The 22500-nt window shown below is 33.3% G+C and overlaps 1 protein-coding gene and 1 long non-coding RNA gene across 17 annotated transcripts in view; one reads left to right on the forward strand and one right to left on the reverse strand.

Moving 5' to 3' along the window:
- Positions 1 to 22500, forward strand: part of LOC136849199 (band 7 protein AGAP004871-like) — a 408970-nt gene that overhangs the window by 249556 nt on the left and 136914 nt on the right. For 11 of the 16 annotated variants that reach the window (XM_067122334.1, XM_067122330.1, XM_067122331.1 and 8 more), the window contains exon 1: positions 13054 to 13183. The exons of 4 other annotated variants lie outside the window; for them this stretch is intronic. The gene's annotated coding sequence lies outside the window, so the exon portion shown is untranslated. Of the gene's footprint in view, positions 1 to 13052; positions 13184 to 22500 lie in introns of those variants that run through there. One more of the 16 variants, XM_067122342.1, reaches the window with a different exon arrangement.
- LOC136849200 (uncharacterized) overlaps positions 1 to 22500 on the reverse strand; it is a 353201-nt gene that overhangs the window by 182928 nt on the left and 147773 nt on the right. The gene's annotated exons all lie outside the window — the stretch shown is intronic.

The raw sequence follows: 22500 nt of genomic DNA on the forward strand, positions 1-22500 counted from the left end.
CATTTTGGATGTGTATTTGGAATAGGAATGGGTAAATTACTGCATTATTCCAAGACGTAGTAAATCAAAATAATGTACTAAGCAATTATAGTATATGAACTAGTTCACACACAGAGACATATATATATATATATATATATATATATATATATATATATATATATATATATGTGTGTGTGTGTGTGTGTGTGTGTGTGTGTGTATACATATTTATAAATATAAATATAAATATAAATATAAATATATATATATATATATATATATATATATATATAATTTTTCCTGTGTTGTTATTACGTCCAAATTGAAATACTGATACGTGGGAAGGGATGAATCACTTAATTCTCGGACATTACTGGGAAATACAAAGGATTATAGGATGACCTCATAACAGTTTGCTTTGGCAGCATTAAATAACACGCAAATATCGCTGGCCCCAATCCGAAATTACTTAGGTCACATTAATAGTCAGTTACAATATTATGCTAAATGGGAATAACCTTAATCAAATATCAAAAATAATATATATATATATATATATATATATATATATATATATATATATATATATATGATAGAAAATAGAGTTATCTTTAAATGGGTGTGTGGGGATAAATTAACTCATTTGGAGAGGGCAAAAAATGGTCAATGAGAGAATGAAATTTAATCTGATGACGTACTCTGCTTATTTACATACCTAAATTAAAATAGAAGTATAACTTTATTAAAGAAAAACTAAAGAAAATTGAATTTCTAGTCAAAGGACTGAAGACGCAAACAAAGAATTGGGCTAACAGGTCCTTGTGCAAGATCCTGTCAGAATTCTTCGAAATGTCAAGAACAGTCATTGAAGTCATTCTAGATTTCAGAAGTTTGTCCAGATGTGAGTAAGATGAGAGAGATGAAATGTTCGGAACAATAAAGAAAATCGTCCAAACCTATGAAATCAGGCTTTACTATTATTATTATTATTATTATTATTATTATTATTATTATTATTATTATTATTATTATTATTATTATTATTATTATTATTATTATTATTAACCAAACAAAAACTTTTCAGTTTTCTTCTGAAGATGGAAAGAGAAACCCACAGGATTCCTGTGTGTAACTTGTTTACTTGTAAATATTTACATATTACTTGAATCTCGAGTACTTTCAGGTCCTGACTGTGACCTTTTTCAAGAGATGTGAAGGTGGTCAGGCTGGTTCAACTCTCAGCAATCTTCTGGAACTTCTTCTCCCTGTGCTGTCATTTACATGATGGCTGTCCTGGTTTCCATTCTCTTGACATTAACAACTCTCAAGAGAATGGAAACCAGGACAACCTTCATATAAATGACAGCACAGGGAGAAGAAGTTCTAGAAGATTGCTGGGCCTTGAACCAGCCTGACCACCTTCACATCTCTTGAAAAAGGGTCACAGTTAGGACCTGAAAGTATTCGAGATTCAAGTAATGTGTAAATATTTACAAGTAAACAAGTTATACACAGGAATCCTGTGGGTTTCTCTTTCCATTATTATTATTATTATTATTATTATTATTATTATTATTATTATTATTATTATTATTAGTAGTAGTAGTAGTAGTAGTAGTAGTAGTAGTAGTAGTAGTAGTAGTAGTAGTATTTAAAATGTAAGACCATTTACTAAGAACAGTCATAAAATACTACTGCTTTGAAAGCATACTTCCACCAGAATGACAACATGCGGGAAATTCAAAAGGCTTTGAATAAAACAGCAAATAAATAACATTTAGATAAAGATAAACCGTCACATAGATAGTTGTAGATACTCTCAAGATTCATCAAAAAACCATTATTTCAGTATCATACCCGATTATTAGGCTGGGATACTTTCCACTTTATTTTATTTTTTTCATACACCTAATCTTCAGAACAAAAACGTTTAAACCATTTCTGCCGTAATTGCACAGACATGTCGAGAATCAATGCTCATTCACTGTCTAATGAAAATTAATGTCCATCAGCAATAAGTCACCAAACTGCACGTGACAAATGTATACGTAGACAACCACATGAAAAATGAAAATTAAAGACAAGGTAAGCGCTTTCGTGTATTGCGTACACTTCTACGGGGTACAAAGGCTTTTTGCGTTTGTGTGTGTTAAACATTTAGAAATTATATTCTCTCGGTGAAATAATGTTGATGTTAATTTTTCCGTCATTTTGAATCTATTACCTCAAACGTTTCAAATAGCAGTCTTCTATGAAATGAATGTTAACATACTTTTGGGAGCTTATATGTTTTTTACCACCTCAATGTAAATGTTCGATTTCCTTGGGGGAAAAATATTAAATATCAATATGTATTTTCATTCTGGGAAAAAGTACCATTAGCGGGCAACGTCAATGTTCAAAATTCCCTAATCCCTCACAATAAAACATTAGTGATGGTCAAATGGTGAAAAAAGTAAGATTTCGGTAAATAAAAATAACATATAGACCACTTGTGTCTCGTCCTGCAATGTTGTTTTACCGGCAGGTTGCTACAGTATTCGTCAGGTTAGCGGTAGGCATCTACAAAGAAAACGGAGTTTTACCCATTCTCTGTAAATAAAGTAAACACTAACACAATAACGTCGCTGTCTCTCTCTCTCTCTCTCTCTCTCTCTCTCTCTCTCTCTCTCTCTCTCTCTCTTTCGATTTTATACCTCCGATTGTTTTTTTTTTTCGGAACAGCAAATATAGCGACTGCCTCTTGTTTATTTGCTAACCCCCTTCTCTCTCTCTCTCTCTCTCTCTCTCTCTCTCTCTCTCTCTCTCTCTCTCTCTCTCTCTCTACCGATTTTATGGCCCTCGTATTTATTTTCGAACAGCCAAAACACAGTGCCTATATATCTTGCTGCTACAGCTTTTATTTCATACTGAAGCCATGAAAGTTTTCTACATTTTTAGTGTTCCAGTTCCGAAATTGCTGAGGAGAGAGAGAGAGAGAGAGAGAGAGAGAGAGAGAGAGAGAGAGAGAGAGAGAGAGAGATCGGTGTACTGTAGATCATATGGAAGGCTTCATTTGACGCATTTATGAAAATATTTTATAATTTCTGGTTTTGTGTGTGTGTGAGTGTGAGACAGACACACACACACACATACATAGACAAAAGTTTTCAATAATCATCAAACTGTAATTATAATTTTACGAATCCATCTGAGTAATAATAATAATAATAATAATAATAATAATAATAATAATAATAATAATAATAATAATAATAATAATAATAATAATAATAATTTTCTGAATATAAAAGGGATTCTCCAAAGGTCCTCATTTCTGGAACCATCTAAAACATTAACGAAAAATAACTGAACGGGAAATGGTTAAAAATCCTTGAAGGTGGAGCAATAAATAATACATAAGTAAATTCGTTCAGTAACTTCGCTCCTTGATTTAAAATCGATATTGCCAAGGAATGGAAGTAGGCTATTCTTTACGATTTATGCTTTGATAACTGAAAGCAAACTAATTGGGCAAATACACGCATTTTTTCTTTACAATTTTAGTTCTCTTTGATAATTGTATCAGAACGCACAAAGGTAGATGGTTGCCGACCAAAAATCTTTTGAATATTATTATTATTATTATTATTATTATTATTATTATTATTATTATTATTATTATTATTATTATTATTATTATTATTATTGTTGTTGTTGTTGTTGTTGTCGTTGCTGTTCTTGTTGTTCTTGTTGTTGTGTGCATATTTTCGTTCCAAAAACCCAAGGTCGAAATGAAGATGACAGAATAGTTTATACATAACAGAATTCCTCTGATGATAAGGTAGATTATATATAACAGAATTCCTCTGATGATAAGGTAGTTTATATATAACAGAATTCCTCTGATGATAAGATAGCTTATATATAACAGAATTCCTCTGATGACAGGGTAGCTTTTACATATCAGAATTCCTCTGATGATGGGGTAGCTTACACATAATAGAATTCCTCTGAAAACAGGGTAGTTTACACATAATAGAATTCCTCTGATAATGGGGTAGCTTATACATAATAGAATTCCTCTGATGATAGGGTAGCTTATACATAATAGAATTCCTCTGATTATAGGGTAGCTTATACATAATAGAATTCCTCTGATGATAGGGTAGCTTATACATAACAGATGATAGGGTACATGAATGATAGGGTTCCTCTGATGATAGGGTAGCTTATACATAACAGAATTCCTCTGATGATAGGGTAGCTTATATCAGATAATAGAATTCCTCTGATGATAGGGTAGCTTATACATATCAGAATTCCTCTGATGATAGGGTAGCTTATACATATCAGAATTCCTCTGATGATAGGGTAGCTTATACATATCAAATTCCTCTGATGATAGGGTAGCTTATACATATCAGAATTCCTCTGATGATAGGGTAGCTTATACATAACAGAATTCCTCTGATGATAGGGTAGCTTATACATATCAGAATTCCTCTGTTGATAGGGTAGCTTATACATATCAGAATTCCTCTGATGATAGGGTAGCTTATACATATCAGAATTCCTCTGTTGATAGGGTAGCTTATACATATCAGAATTCCTCTGATGATAGGGTAGCTTATACATATCAGAATTCCTCTGATGATAGGGTAGCTTATACATATCAGAATTCCTCTGATGATAGGGTAGCTTATACATAACAGAATTCCTCTGATGATAGGGTAGCTTATACATAATAGAATTCCTCTGATGATAGGGTAGCTTATACATATCAGAATTCCTCTGATGATAGGGTAGCTTATACATAATAGAATTCCTCTGATGATAGGGTAGCTTATACATATCAGAATTCCTCTGATGATAGGGTAGCTTATGCATAACAGAGTTCCTCTAAGTCAATCTCGGTAGACTGCAAGAGTCCCGAGTTTCAAAACATATCACCTAATATGCCCTTTAATACTTTACCCCCTTTATTTATGGGCCATCACTAAGCAAGAGCCCGTGGATTCCTAATGTCATCTAAGTCAAGCTAACCAGCCCCAACCGTTATGCAAAAAAAAAAAAAAAAAAAACAGGGAAAACAAGGAGATAATTACTGTAAAATTCACATGAAAATTACAAATAAATAACAACTGATCAACTAAATATAGAAAGGTATTATACAGACTGCAATTTCAATAGAAAGAAAAAAAGCTAAGGCTTGATTAATTTCCACAAAAGACTTCAAAGATTAAAAAGATTAAACGATTCGAGTCTTTCATATGAACTGGATTTAAGCTAAAAATTCGGCTATCATATTTATTAACTTAAATTCTTTATATTATAAAGAATATAGACGTTTTTATGTTGCAGTCCAATTACAGTGCCGTCGGTTGGAAGGTCTGTTGTGTGTTCACCCTTTCACAATACATTTTATTTTTCAGATGTTTTGATGTAGTTCAATATGGATTTTGTTTCCGAATGTAATAAATCCTTTAAAAATGCTTTGACTGTAAACAATAAGAGACAATGAGAAAATGCAAAACATACAATGAAGTTGATTCATGTACATTCTCCGATGGACCATATGTAGTGATTTCATATATATATATATATATATATATATATATATATATATATATATATATATATATATATATATATATATATATATATATGTGTGTGTGTGTGTGTGTATGTATATATATATATATATATATATATATATATATATATATATATATATATATATATATATATGTGTGTGTGTGTGTGTGTGTGTGTGTGTGTGTATTATATATATACAGTATAGACGAAAATAATAATGAATACGAGAATGAAGACTTCACAATAGTGATAATGAAGTGTAATAAAGCAACACCTACTTATATAGGTAAACTTAACTTCCTAATGTATAAAATAAAAAGCTGTGGGTTTTTTTCCAAAGGCAATGAATAAACATTTAACCTAATCAGTTTATCTCATCCAGACCTCATGAAAACGAGGAAAAGAAGTAGGACCCGATTTAAGCGAGATGGTTTATGAAAAATAGAAGAATAGAATGATCACGGAAAATTGAGCGAAAATTTTGCTTAATTGCTGCTCTAAATTACTACGTCGTTTACCTCCTATGGGCGTGGTCGCGATAGGACTGAATATTTTGTGACCTATTTATCTTATGATATTCTCTTCAACTTTTTTTAGATATAAAATTCAGGACACTCTGATACATCCGTAAACATGTTTCTAGATTGACCGAGGGATGTTATCGCTGTGTGTGTGTGTGTGTGTGTGTGTGTGTGTGTGTGTGTGTGTGAGAGAGAGAGAGAGAGAGAGAGAGAGAGAGAGAGAGAGACTCAATTTGTTACTCAAACAAAGAAATAAGGAAGGGCATCACGATCCAATCATACTTTTGAAGCTTTTTTGTATTTCGACCAAAAAGAAAAGGTCAAAGGCTTTTTACGTAGTAACGAATGTGCCTTACAGCATCAAAGTTGCCCTCCCTCTCTCTCTCTCTCTCTCTCTCTCTCTCTCTCTCTCTCTCTCTCTCTCTCTCTCTCTCTCTCTCTACTTTAACCAAATAAAAAAAACAATCGCAGAAAATACAGTGCGTGTAATCCGCTTAGTCAAAATACATTTTGTGTGCGGTCACAAAAGTAAAAATAAACGCTTGCAGATCTTTGAACCAAAATTCCCATTTTCTTTTATAATGCTGGACGTACCGTCAAAGAAAACGGATAATTAATTGACATTCCGGGGTGGGCCTTATACTTTGGGACAGAAAAACCAATCCTGAAGCATAGTCACTAGGGAATAGTAAACATATAAAAAGGCAGAAAATACGGGTAGGATAAGAAACGGATGTTTGCACGTGAAAGGAAAACTTGAATGAGTTAAAGGAGAGAGAGAGAGAGAGAGAGAGAGAGAGAGAGAGAGAGAGAGAGAGAGAGAGAGAGAGAGAGAGAGAGAGAGAGAACCCACGGAAAAACAAACATATAAACATGCAGATCGATAGCACGCCAAACATTTAGACAGGTAACTTAATCATTCAGTATATAGTGATGGTTAATACAAGGGAGAGAGAGAGAGAGAGAGAAACGAAAGGATTAATATTAACCCATCCTAGTTGATGGATAGGCTGAATTATCAGCATAATATATATAGTTAATGTGCTATATGGCATTTCTTTAAAATGGGAATAAATAGGTTATGATTCAGAAAGTAAAACGTATAAAAGTCGATGATAGACTACTGACTGTTTTCCTTTTGGGAGGAAAATGCTGCAAAGGACAAGTCTTTGTTATGAAACAGTTGTGCGAGATGTCTTCAGCCACAGCAGGATAATCTTGTGTGGTAAATGTGTGCCAAGAGAAGGCATATATTGTATGGTCGAGAAGGCATATATTGTAAGGTCGATAAAGTTCTATATGGACTGAGTCTCCGTGAGTTAGTTAGCCTGCTGAGTATAATCTTAAGTAACTGCAAAGAGCAATCTATAGACCAGTATATAAATAAGGACGCGTTATGTATGCACATGTACGTGATGTGATAGCATAAAGATTATACAATAACTGCCAGTGTCTGAATGGAAGGAGGAAGGCCTGCTTTGTACAGATAATATTGTTATTATGGAAAATCACTTAAGTTTACAACAACTGGTGAAAGACCACAACACAAAATTCAATAATTTGTAGATAGCTGAGACTCTTTTCCTATGTGGAAGTGAGGCTTGGAAGGGAGATCTTACATATGAACAAAATATTCAAACAAATTTATTTTTACAGAGAAACTGGAAAAATTGAACGGCAAAGTTCTACAGAAATTATGTTTTAATCTTCCTAACTTAAAATAGAAACGAAATATTAAGTCTCTCTCTCTCTCTCTCTCTCTCTCTCTCTCTCTCTCTCTCTCTCTCTCTCTCTCTCTCTCTCTCTCTCGATGAATATTTACTGTGGGTCCCCATGCCTACAGCTTGACCTGAATATACAGAGCATAGAAATACCAACTCCAACTGAAAGAAGAGTTCGATTTTTTATTGACGTCGGAATGACATTCTTTTCTCTTCAGTATAATAGAGGGAAACAAATAGGTCAAACAATGTTTGTTGATGCCTGAGAGAGAGTAAACAGGAATTCCTCCTCATTTATGTAGCCGTATACAAACACAACACACACACACACACACACACACACACACACACACACACACACATATATATATATATATATATATATATATATATATATATATATATATATATATATATATATATATGTGTGTGTGTGTGTACATATATATTTACATATATTTATGTATATATATAACTATATATATAGTTATATATATACATATACTCATATATATATAATATATATATATATATATATATATATATATATATATATATATATATATATATATATATATATATATATATATATACTGTATATGTGTATATATACATACATATATGTATATACATACATTATATATATATACTCGTATGTATATATATATATATATATATATATATATATATATATATATATATATATATATATATAATGTGTCTGTGTGTGTGTCTGCGCGCGCGCGTAATAGTGAATGCATATTGAAATATCTTCGAGACGAATAATAAAGGATTTTTCCGGGCCTTGGCATTGCGTGGGATATAGTCGTGCATAAGAGCAAATATTATTCATGCAACACGGCCATGACTGTGACCCGAGTCATATGCCAGGTCAAAGTTCATATAGTCTTTGTTTCAACTCACACAGACTCTGTGGGGTCTGTGGGAGAGTAGAAGCAAAATTCAGAAAAGTATAGCTAATATCATCCTATTTATGGTACAATACCTGTATTGGTGTTATGTTATGGTCAGTGTCTATATTTATAATATTATATTTATTTATTATTGGTATTGTTGTTTTAATATCCAGGTAAACTAAAACATCAATTTCTTTATTAACTATCGCCAAAGCTATCATCGTCATTATTATTCCTATCACTGTTTCTGGTGTTGCTCGCCATACATTATTATTATTATTATTATTATTATTATTATTATTATTATTATTATTATTATTATTATTAATAATAAAAAACCCAAGGATTAACTGTTAATTATTCCCAAAATTACTCTGGTATTCTGAATTTTGAAAAGAAACAAATACTTTCAATCGCTATTTTCGGTTTTTCTGATGCAGAAAAGATATAATGGCAGTTTTATGGCGATATGAGAACGGAAGAAAATGAGTGTCGAATACCGGATATTTTCCTAGATCAATAGCTTCCTAGCGTAGTCAAGATTACCCTGACATTACTCGGGAAGTGACCATGAAATTTGAAACTTATCTTAATCATGATTTCGTTTTGTAATGATTCTGAATACACACAGACATACATACATATATATATATATACATATGTGTGTGTATATATATATATATATATATATATATATATATATATATATATATATATATATATATATATATATATATATATATATGATCATATATTTAAATATATATATATATATATATATATATATATATATATATATATATATATATATGTATATATATATATATATATATATATATATATATATATATATATATATATATATGCAATATATAAGGGATCTTGCATATTCAGTATAGTCAAAGTGACGTTCAAGCCAATGTAACCATCTTGCCCAGACCGGAATCGGTTGTAATAATTCCCACATTCCTAAAAACGATAACACCCAATAACAACTTAGCATCATCCCTCACATTCCGTCACAAACAAACGACATATACTTAACACAGCCTTTACCTTGAAAACATACGCGATGAAATCGTTATTCCGTAGCTCTTGATGATGTCATGAGGAATCATGCTTGAGAAATGTGTATTCGAATGCTGTATGATGTATAATCCTCAATGTCAGGCAGCCGGCGATCACGGAAACGGATACACGAGCAGACGTCATGGATTGACTTGGCCTGAGTTGATCAAAAAGATTTTGTTTCCAAACATGGCATGGAAACTTTCGTTTCGATGTCACATGTTGTTATGAGTTGGTCGTTTTTGGGTAAATAACACGAGAGAGAGAGAGAGAGAGAGAGAGAGAGAGAGAGAGAGAGAGAGAGAGAGAGAGAGAGAGAGAGAGAATGATTAATATTCATGAGATATTTTGTGAGCCTTCCGGAATATACTGGGATTTACGTGCAATGCGGAAAATGCATAATAAATAGTAATTTTGTGTAGTTAATAATGATAAGAAAAAAGAAAAAAAGAAGATTAATTGCTGATATTATCAAAATAAGAAAAAACATAACGGCAGATAGTGGATTCATAAATCAAAATGAAGGATAAAAAGCAGTTCCTTCATGACTTGTTAATCAGATCGTATTTCACACGAACTGCCCCTCCATTCTCTCTCTCTCTCTCTCTCTCTCTCTCTCTCTCTCTCTCTCTCTCTCTCTCTCTCTCTCTCTCTCTCTCTCATTTTTAGGTCGAAGAGGCACTGCAATGTGAATCCAATTCGTCTATATAACACTGAACAGCCAAAGGGAATTTGTGCATTTTGGTCAGACACTGTCAGATATTGGAATCTCTCTCTCTCTCTCTCTCTCTCTCTCTCTCTCTCTCTCTCTCTCTCTCTCTCTCTCTCTCTCTCTCTCTCTCTCTCTCTTTACAATTTCGGATGTTGTTATTGAAGTGTAGTCACGTCATGACGTTTCTGTGACATTAAGGAAACATAAAAGCTCCAGGCTCGAATATAATTTGTGATGGAAGCGGATGAAAGATTGAGGAGTGAATTTTAATGCAAAGCTCTCTCTCTCTCTCTCTCTCTCTCTCTCTCTCTCTCTCTCTCTCTCTCTCTATTGCATTTTATTCATTGTACTTCTCTAAGTTAACGGTTTTCATGCAAATATGTTTGTATATATTTCATCTTTCCATTTTCACAAAGGATAAATCTTTACACACACACACACATATATACATATAAGTATACATGTAAATATATATATATATATATATATATATATATATATATATATATATATATATATATATATATATATATATATATATATATATATATATATATATTATAATATATATAATATATATATTTATATATGTATATATGTATTTATGTATGTATGCGTATATGTATGTATATATACATATATATATTATATATATGTATATATATGCCTCTCGTCTTCGCAATCGTTCGTTATGGACATATTATATCAGAAATATTCAGGCTTAATATCCCCGCTTATTTATATTACAACATCACTGGAGAAGGAAAATTGGGGAAGATACCGAATATAAAACAAAAAAAAAAAGAATTAGGAAGATACTGGGAACCCCTCCTGAATAGATGGAATCAAGAAAGAAGACAGGAGAGAGAGAGAGAGAGAGAGAGAGAGAGAGAGAGAGAGAGAGAGAGAGAGAGAGAGAGAGAGAGAGAGAGGAAAAAATCATTCTAACTTTGAATTTTGCGAGAAGCTGAAATATAGGTATTGCATGTCGCTAGCAAACAAGGTAAGACACAGACGAGGGAGATTATGGGGTCAGAATGTTGGGAGGGGGGTAGGGCTTACGATGGAGGGTTGTGAAATGATAAAACGGGGTGGGGAGCGGTGGTGGGGGACAGGAAGGAGGGAGGGAGGAGGGGGGCAAAAATGTAAAGAAACCCCTGGATCGTTAGTAGGATTGCGTGTGGGCTGCATTTAACAAGGTAACATGTGAACAGAAGGAATCAGGATGATATCATTCCATCCTTCCTTATTCGCCCCCCCTAACCCCTTTCTGAGTGGCCCTTCCCATTCCCCCTCCAATTTTCCCCCTTCTCCCTCTTCCCTATCCACTCTGCTATGACTCCCCGTCACCATTTTCCATCTCTTTTGTCCACCTCTACCTCATCTAACATTCTCTTCAACTGGGAAAAAGTGGCCGAGTTTGATTCCCGTAGAGAAGGCAGTTTTTATCGTCTATTGTTCGTCGTTGCTCGTGTTTGCTCTTCAGTTTTGGTTTTTATTCTAAAGGATGTTTCTCCTGTGTTTGCATGTATGAGTGTTTGTTGACGTGTGGGCATGCGCGCACGCACGTATTTGCCTGGGTGGCACTCCTGTGATGAAGGTCAAGTCCGAAGTTAGATGTTGCGCCGCGTGTGTGATTTGCATCGGTTTATTGAGTCCGAATAACACGTTGAATAAGAAAAGAGGACATGCTGAGGATGTTGTTGAGTCATGATCTATAGGAGTGAATTATTGATGTGATTAAAATTAAGCGAACATTCTTATGGAATGAGCTTAAGAATCCATTAACTAGGAAAGCAAGTTTAGGCAGAATATAATTCCCAAATACCAAACAGATACAAATTGAGCCAACAATAACTCATATCAGTTAATATAAAATCAACAAACACTATACGTACGTAAAGAGACATATAAATACGAACACTAAAGCTAGATTGCACGGCGTTTCAAGATTGCTTCGAGCTAAGAACACGAGGAATGCATCTGCAGGTACGGGAAGTGACATCTGGGAAAGCAAAAACTCAGGGAAAAATCAAAGCCTGTTTCATCCCAATTTGAAGGAAAGTGTCATCAGGGACGGCAGAAAAAAAAACTCTGGAAAAATCGAAGCCTGTTTCAACCCAATTTGAAGAAAAATGGAAGGAAGACTTCGAAGAAAGACCTCAAAATAGAACGAGAAAAAGGAGACGCCGTTAGCAGCAGGCTTCTTAAGAAGCGAAAGACTTCTCCTTCACACGTTATCAGCCACTTGCTCAAAATATAAAACCAGGGAGAAAAAGGCGATATAAAAAGACCAAATAATTCACTTTCAACGGAGCTTCTCATCTGAGAGGTAGAAACGTGGCTGAATCCTAAACTCAAAAGCCCTCTTTTTTCTTCTCTTCATTTCTTTCTTTCGCCTTTTTCGCCACACTCCCTCTTCGTCTTCTTCTTCTTCGTCTTCTTCTTCTTCGTCGTCGCCTTTCTTTGTCTTCTTCTTCTTCTTGCCGAAAGGAGCGTTGGGAAGGGGAAGGGCGGGTCAACCAGAGAAACGACCTGGAGTCCGTTGGCAGTCAGGGGCCAGAACGCTTCGCAAGAGGAGGTCTTGTCGGTCGATGTGCGCCTCCGCGCACGTATTATTACAGGGGGTTGATTTCCGAATTAAGACGCCCCTGGATATTTTTAGGATCCCCAAGTCCCGGAAAAGTAGGAGCAGAAACAAGGCTATTTCAGGTTGCGCTTTCTTATTTCGCCCAAGTTTGGAAAGGGACGAACTTTTAAGGCGAAAAACTTAAGTGGGAAAAAGTGAAAAAGTTTATGCCAGCAGTGTCGTACATGATTCATACTCGGCTAAAAGTGACAAAGTATAATGGAAAGGAAAGTGAAGATAGTTTTGCGAGGCGGTGTGCGCAGATTAGATGAAAATTCGTGAAATGGTAAAAGAGTTGGTGTTGAAACAGAATATATAATAAATATAGTGGAGAAAATACACGAAAGCATAGAAGCCTGCCCATCGTTCACTAAAAACGGGAAACCAAAACAATGCGTAATCTGGAAGGAAAACACGAGAGAGAAGAGAGAGAGAGAGAGAGAGAGAGAGAGAGAGAGAGAGAGAGAGAGAGAGAGAGAGAGTAGAGAAAAGTGACCAAATAATGCAGATGTTTTACACGTTAAAAATACCAAATAAAATAGAAACAGATTTTGAAAGAGAGAGAGAGAGAGAGAGAGAGAGAGAGAGAGAGAGAGAGAGAGAGAGAGAGAGAGAGAGACCGTGTGAGTGCCTGTGCCACAAACGACAACTAGAGAGACTCTGTTCGGAATACCATAGCTGGGTGTCGCTTCGGTAGCAGATGGACGTGTGCGCCTTCCACCTCTTACTTATTGATCACAAATGATTTACTACACAATAACTTATACAAACCCCGCACGTCATGCACGCAAATTATAAACAACAACCGCATGAAAACGAATTCATCATGACACCAGTGGACCTATAAAATTATATTTCTTGTAAATTAATGTCGTTAAACACGCAAGTATGGGTGAATATTCATACTGTATATATACAGGGACTACACACGCATGTGCATATGTGCGTGTGTGCGTGTGTGTATGTGTGTGTATGTGCTTGCGCGCTTGGAACAGAGCCGTGTGAAATTAAACTGCTGAATCGCAAAGATATTACTGCTGTGTCTGTCACGATTATGTTTGTAAATCTTGGATGAAAACAAAATAATGTTTAAGAGCAGCAGAAAATAAAAAAAAAAATTAACAATTTTCGCTATGTATTTTTTTGCTCATACAAAATGAGCGTAGAATTAATGGGTTGATATACATACTGTATATATGTGGGTGTGTGTGTGTTTATCTATGTCTAGGGCACTTTTGCTTATTAGCAACTGCTTAGAACTTTACAGATTTTTCTAAGATAAATCCATTTCCTACATTAATCCACATAATTGTTAATATTTGGAGGGCAATTATGTCTTCATAATAAGTAAAGCGATCTATACTTACATTTCCTTACTCGAAAGAGTATACAATAAACCCATCTCTGTCAGTTAAAAGTCAATAACTATACAAGTCAAATTTTTAACACTATTTGTTATTTGCTATACTCTTTATCATTAATGTATTTACTTATTCACATATTTCATTATTCATTAATGTACTTTCTTTGTTATATATTTATTTCCTTGTACTTTCCTTGTTATATATTTATTTCCTTATTTATATATTCGTTTATTTATTTAGTGATAACTTACAAAACTTTGCTTTTGATTAAAAATTATCTCGTAAAAAAGTCTGAGATATTTCTCTTCGTTAATGAATGAGTTTTGGCAAGTTGTCTCTCACTTCCCAATATAAAGCAAAAAAGAAAAAAAAAACGATAAACTTTTGCCGATTTGAAAGAAGAGCAAAGTTTTCGGATAATTCATCTTCCCCTGAATAACAGTGCAGCGGGATCAAGGTTTGGGGAGGGATTTAGAGACGTTATGAAACAGCTTGGTGTATAAAATAACATGAAAGATACTATGCAAATAAATACTGTAAAACTGCCAAGAGAAATTATACTTCCAAGGGTTAGTAATAAATTCCATTATTATTAACCCTTCAGATATATCCTATTAACTAGCAAACAGTTTACAGTAAACAGCAATCTATGCTCGGTGGATTCTGTGCCTAGTAAATTTACTTAAGAAAGTATGCATTTTGAGTCTGAGGGCAAATAATATCAAGTTGAACTCTTGAATTTATCAGTACAGCATTTCCATAATATAAACCCAATTTCAGTGAAAATGTACATCTTTCTTATAAGATGATATGGGAATTTAATGGACTTCTTCCCTATATCTTATAGACATTCAGCGCTGGAAATGAAATTCAGAAAAACATTTGTCACATATTATATTCACAATTTTCGCATCAATATTTCAGTTGTTTTTTAAACGGTGCTTATTGGAGGAACATGCGCATGGCTATCCTAAATTTTACTTTTAGATTGCAATACATTCGACCAAACATTACTATACATTCATATATATATATATAATATAATATATATATATATATATATATATATATATATATATATATATATATATATATATATATATATATATATATATATATATATATATATATATATATATATATATATATATATATATATATACATACATATATATATATATATATACACATACGTATACATATACACATATGCATATCTTGTAGTTGAATGTCACGGTTATCCTACTTCTAGCTCCAAAAGACACAAATTCGAATTCTAGTCTTGGTAGGGAAATATGAAATAAACAATATCCCTTCGGTTCGCTATTAATGGGTTATTTTATGCTTGATATTTGCAAGTATAAACACTTCATTCGTAAAACTGACAGACTAGTATACATACACACACGCACACATATATGTGTGTGTGCATACTAATCTGTCAGTTTTAAGAATGAAGTGTTTATACTTGCAAATATCAAGCATAAAATAACTCATTAATAACGAATATATATATATATATATATATATATATATATATATATATATATATATATATATATATATATATATATATATAATATATATATATATATATATATATATATATATATATATATATATATATATATATATATATATATATATCTTCAATAGTGCACAAATTGATGAAGACCGTTCAATATGACATCAGATTATTAAGAATTCCTCCATCCGTTTGCCCTTCATCGATTTTATTCGTCAGACCCTTTGACGAAAGCTTCACCAGTGCTCTTCTGAAATTAATAAATGAAGATAAAAGGCTTCCAGTGCTCTCTCCTCTCCGATGGAAATTAAATTTTTGATAATAAAAAACGAAAATTGCGAGAGAGATGCATATTAATACACGTAAATACCGCCAAGGGACTGAGTTTATATATATGCATATATATATATATATATATATATATATATATATATATATATATATATATATATATATATATATATATATATATATACATACATACATACATATATACGCATTTTACCATACGAAATATCTAAATAGAGACTGAGATTGGCCCTGAAATTTTCGGTTCACATTATTAAGAAAAAGTATTCAACACAAAAAATATTATACGAACAAAAATCAAAATCTCATTAAACAGTGATAACGCAGCAAACTGAGAAACTTTATGAAAAGTAATATAATATTTATGAATCAAGTTCTTTTTATAGACTACAACTTCTTTTCCATTTTACCGACTGAACTGAAGCGATATGATGCGATGACGTCAATATTTTATGAGGGACAATCTCGAGGGTTTTTAACTGATAATAATATCGTGTACTAACATTAAATCTGGACTGATATGAAGGACAGTAACTACCCTTTCCACAGACAAATTAAAATTTGTGAAAAAACAAATAAAACTGAAAACCTGAAACCCAATAAACGAACGTGGTAATAATGTCTATTACACTTCAATGTCCATCCAAATGAAAATGCGAGATTTCCGGAAAAATGTTGCGAATTGAATACTCAATTGAACATGTTCAGATTGAAATACAAATTGCATTAAGCCAATACTCATTTTATTTTTCTAAAAGAACTGACTGGTAGATCGTACAGAAAATAGACAATGAGAAATAATAATCAATGAATTTCACGTTCGTTTTTGCAAAGATGCGATTGCTTTTAACTTTACGGTGAGTGAGATCCCTATTTCACTTGCTACGTCAGTACCTTTTGGCCTCAATGTTTCTTGACGGACGTACCTTCTCCATGTCTAAGAAATATATAAATAACTCATACAGCAATCAAAACCGGCGATTTTTTTCTATATCCCTTGTAATACTGATAACAAAAAGCTAATGTCAAACTTAAGATAATTGAAATGAACAAAATTCTGTATATTCCCATGCCGAATCTGCCACTGTCAAAACAAAGCCGCGAAAATATAACCATCATTTCACTGTCAGAATACCATTTTCCCCTATCGTATATTTTCTTTCAGAAATGGATATTAGCGCTAATATCATACCCAGATGGTGTCGATTTGCATTGTTCAATGACTTTCAAGTTATTCGCTTCTCTTTCATATTTATGTTTAAAAATGGACTTTGTTGGGTAAAATATCCATGATATTACAGCATTATTTTTTGGTATATGAATATATGTATGTATGTATGTATGTATGTATGTATGTATGTATGTATGTATGTATACACAATATATATATTTATACATATATATATATATATATATATATATATATATATATATATATATATATATATATATATTAAATGACCCGTCGCCTGGTTCAGAAATATGCAATGACGGCCATTTTTCAAACTCCCGATAAAATAAGATCCAGCTGCCCGCAATTTGAACTTGAAAGAACTTGGGGGAACGAATGGTAGGAAGCCGAGCTCACTAAGTTATATCTTTAGCGGTGCGAATTCGCCGAAGTTCTTGGAATCTGTATAAAAAAAACTCCCCCGAACTATAAAATTGCTTATTTCCTGAAATAGTCTTTCCAGGTTCATAACGCCTTTGGGGTGAATTTCAGGTAAAGAATTTCATTCCTGATGTTAGTGTTCATTCAATATGAGGGAAAAGAATATTAGTGCGCTTGTGAGCCCATGCGATACATACAGATAAATAGAGATAGTAAATTGCCCATAGATTTTAATCATCTCTTGCGATCGCTACCAGTTCTTCGGCTTCATTGATAAGAGCGATTACTTATAAATTCCCTTTAATTAGAGAGAGAGAGAGAGAGAGAGAGAGAGAGAGAGAGAGAGAGAGAGAGAGAGAGAGAGAGAGAGAGAGAGAGAGATGATATCTGCAGTAAAGTGAATCTGAATTAAACTGCACCGATACCACTTGAAATCATACCGTACTGTAATTGTAGTTAGACCACATTGTGTCCGTGAAGTACATAACTTTATACACAGCAAAGCATTTGTGCTTTTGCTTGCAACTGGAAAGAAGGCATAAATGTTTATTGTACAAATTCATCCTGATGTGGATAGCCTTAATAGTAATGAGGCCGATAATGCAAGAAGTATCGCTGACAATGAGATAACAATGAAGGTGATATGTGTCCTTTATGTATAAATTTAGATCAAGTGGTCGAGTACATGCATACTTATAATCAAAATTCATTCGTATAGCTTATAGTAATTTCGATAAATTAAATATCAATGGTGGTACATAAACTGAACGTAAAAAATTGCAATCGCCTCTAAAGAGTTTATATTCTATAATGAAACCAACTTAGATCATAGACCCTCATAATAAAGAAGTACCAGGGAAAGGAACTTAAGTATCAGGACAATCCCTCGTTGCCCCCCTGGATGAATTCCATGGTAAATATCACGCAGACCAAAGAAACCCAGGAAAAAGGCCATATTGCTTCCTAAATTTCTGGTGTTAGCAATATAGGAAAACGTTTAGGAGGACTACGGGTTTTCCCGGCCACATTTCACTTATTTTTCCATTTACCTCCGTCACCAATGTTCCCTGGCGGCAAGTTTTCGATCACGTTTTTAAATGCATATTATTATTATCAGCTGTTGAGTGTCTGTGTATTTATGCGTTATAGGGAGTAAAGGGGGAAGGTTTGTACATACATTTATTCTAACAGATTATCAATAACACTGGCGCTCTAACAGTATTGATAATAACGACAAATACGCAAGTAAAAGCAAAAAATAAGAATATTGATGCTTGAATACAAACTGCAATATACTTTGAATATGAATTTCATAAAGCTCTGGCAATTAAAAGCAAGTTTGACGCACAACAAAAAGAAAAAACGTTTAATAGGTTTTACATATTACACATTTTAGTGCTTTACTTTTGCTGGGACAACGGAAGTTAATGGCAGCGCTTGTGCTATTATTTCCTAATATTGACAGTCTTAATTGTTCTGATGGAGATATTATTACCGGACATGCCGATAATGAATGAATGATGGTTGTTGTAGTAACCAATATCTACACTACAAAATTCAAGCTTACCGATACATAAATAGTTACACTACAAAAGTATTTGTAATAGAACTGTATAACCAATATTCCATAAAAAAGTGAGTATATGGAATATCACACAAAATATATGCCTATCATAAGTTCAGCAAACTGTGACTGACAATAATGACATAGACAAAAAAATGACATTGTTTCGAATTTTTTGTCCATAGCAATATCGGAAAAGGCAACTTACTCTACGGTAAAGATTTGCCACGTTTCACTTACTCGGCAATTTATCCCCCGATACCATGATGCTTTGGCTACAACTTTCTCGATCGTATTTCTTTATTCTTAATATCCATTTCAGAACGTGTCAACACAAGCTACATAAGTATACCGGTTGTTTGCAGAAATAATCCATTTTATTCTTTTCATAAATAATCTTCCGTTAAACGATACCTCCATTCTTTTCCATGGGGTGTCAATTAATAATTTTTGAAATATTGGAAAATAGCGACCATTAAAAAAATACGAAAAAACGAAATATATTGTCTAGACATATGTGCTCAAATACTAATCCCTTCAATAGCGAACAAAGTTATTATATTAGGTTCATTAAACTGAGTCTTTTAGTTTGGATCCATCAAAGTTAATGAAATATGTTTTAAAACGTTTTTAGAACGACGAAACTGTCTATTAGTTAAATATGCTCAGTTGAGTTTTTTTAAATGATATATGGCATCTTTTACTCGATACTGTAAGTATATACTGAACTGTAGTGCAATCTTTTGAATGTTTCTTTTTCTCGACAGGTATTAAGGTTTAATATGCTTTAGTCTTAATTTATAAACGCGAAAGGAATAAAATGGTGTAATTCCGACAAATATAATTATGATTTTCAAGTTAATTCTTTTAACACTTTTAGTACTAAATTTAAGCAGTTTAATTCATGTATAACAAGATGATGTATAAAATTCCTTTGTAAAATCAAGATGCTAAACTAACCTGTTTATTCTAATCATTAATCTGGAAAAGGACATATGTTTATCTTTCGTTCACTCTATTGAGTTACAGACCTAATTGTAACTCAGTATTGTTTACAAGAGACTTCGCGCCAGAGCATTTCACCATCTCATTATACTATAAGAGTTAACAAACTTATTACGGTCTCAAGTTCAGAGAAAAGAAAAGAGTTAACGCCACTCCTCTGAAAAGAAAGCAATGCAGAAAAAGTCTGAGATTATATACAAAAAAAGGAATATTCACAACATAACAAAATTCCGTGATGATCAACCAGAAAACACCAATTTTCTCAACCACAGATCGACATCCTTCTTGACTGGCAGAAACCCGGTCTCTTTCCAAAAAATATTATGATTGAGAGCATGAAATCTTAATAAAAGTAAAGTCAGCGAAACTCAAGTCGAGTATATAACATGCGAAGCCCAGATGGGCTGACGTCGAGGCGCTATGTGACCAGCAAGTTAAAGCGCCAGAAACAGTCAAAAATCCTTCGAGAACCCACCGCCGCTTCCTCTTCTATCTGCTTCTGCTATGAATCTGGGAGGGTGTCGGTTTTCTCATTAACTGTTTGTATGTAAATCCTCTTATTTTGAACTCCCATGGGTAAATTACAATCTTTGTCATCACAATAAATTTTTCACGTTATATATATTATGCTGTAACTGACAATTAAATGAGAGAACTGAATTCCAGCTCACAAGTTGGAATTGAATTCGTGTCGTCTGAGTTGCAAGGCGAGAGAATTTAATTTCAGCTTTCAAGCAGAAGTCGTGAAAAATTTCGTACCTTGAGGGACATATTCTTTTACTTGATTAATAACATATTCACTAAAAAAAAAGGTTATCAGCTTCAAGTACCTGAACGGAACAAGTATCAAGTTATTGATTCTTCTGCGCCAACACCAACCTACCATTAACAGTCAGAGAGGAATTTCCATGGCAGAGGCTGTGTCTTAAGACCCAGCCATTATCTTTGTAGAGAGGAATTCCTGCCTACTTAGTATTTATGTCAGCTTCTCTATACAATGACGTGACTAGCCTCCCGAGGTCCTCCCCTTCCCCTCGCCCCTTAAGGGATTCTACTAGACTCTCTTGTAGTTCCCCCGACAAGGCTGCTTGGCTCTATCGCGGAACGCGAGTTGAAATGAATGAGAAAGAGGGTAATTTTGTAGATCCAACATATGTTTGACGTTTAGATATCAAGCTTACGTTTGCTAGGCCTGTGGATTGCCCCAGGCCTATTACACACAAAACCTTCTAGCTGTAAACGGGTACCAGCTTCTGCTAGGGTGGAGAAAAGAAGAGTGGGACTGGCAACGCTACCCGTAAAAACATGCTAGGAAATAGAAATGCGATACCCCTCTGGGTTAGAATACACACGCACACAAACACGCGCGCGCGCGCTCACACATACACAAATAAATAAATAAATAAATATATATATATATATATATATATATATATATATATATATATATATATATATATATATATATATATATATATATATATATGCACACATATATACATACATATATATATACACATATATATACATACATACATACATACATACATACATACATATATATATATATATATATATATATATATATATATATATATATATATATATATATATATATATATATATATGATTAGTCTATTATTATTCATATACGCTCTCTCATTTTTCCCTGTCTCGTCATAAAACCTGCAATTTTCTACTTTATTCCTAAAATAAGACCTGTTTTACAAACACCCTTTCCCTCTCAAACGAGAATTCCAGTTACCAATTATTTTAGTCATGGGCCATTTCACTTTTTTTGGGGAAGTATGCCGCTGGAAACTTTTGCCATCCAAAATGTAATAGTCTATGTTCTGGCCTGAAACAAAAACAATCTAGGGTTTAACGCCTGTCCTGATTTTTCAGTCACCAAACATTCCAAAAGAGAGAGAGAGAGAGAGAGAGAGAGAGAGAGAGAGAGAGAGAGAGAGAGAGAGAGAGAGAGAGAGAATAGC

The sequence above is a fragment of the Macrobrachium rosenbergii genome, chromosome 20, assembly GCF_040412425.1.
Source record: "Macrobrachium rosenbergii isolate ZJJX-2024 chromosome 20, ASM4041242v1, whole genome shotgun sequence".
Lineage (NCBI taxonomy): Eukaryota > Metazoa > Arthropoda > Malacostraca > Decapoda > Palaemonidae > Macrobrachium > Macrobrachium rosenbergii.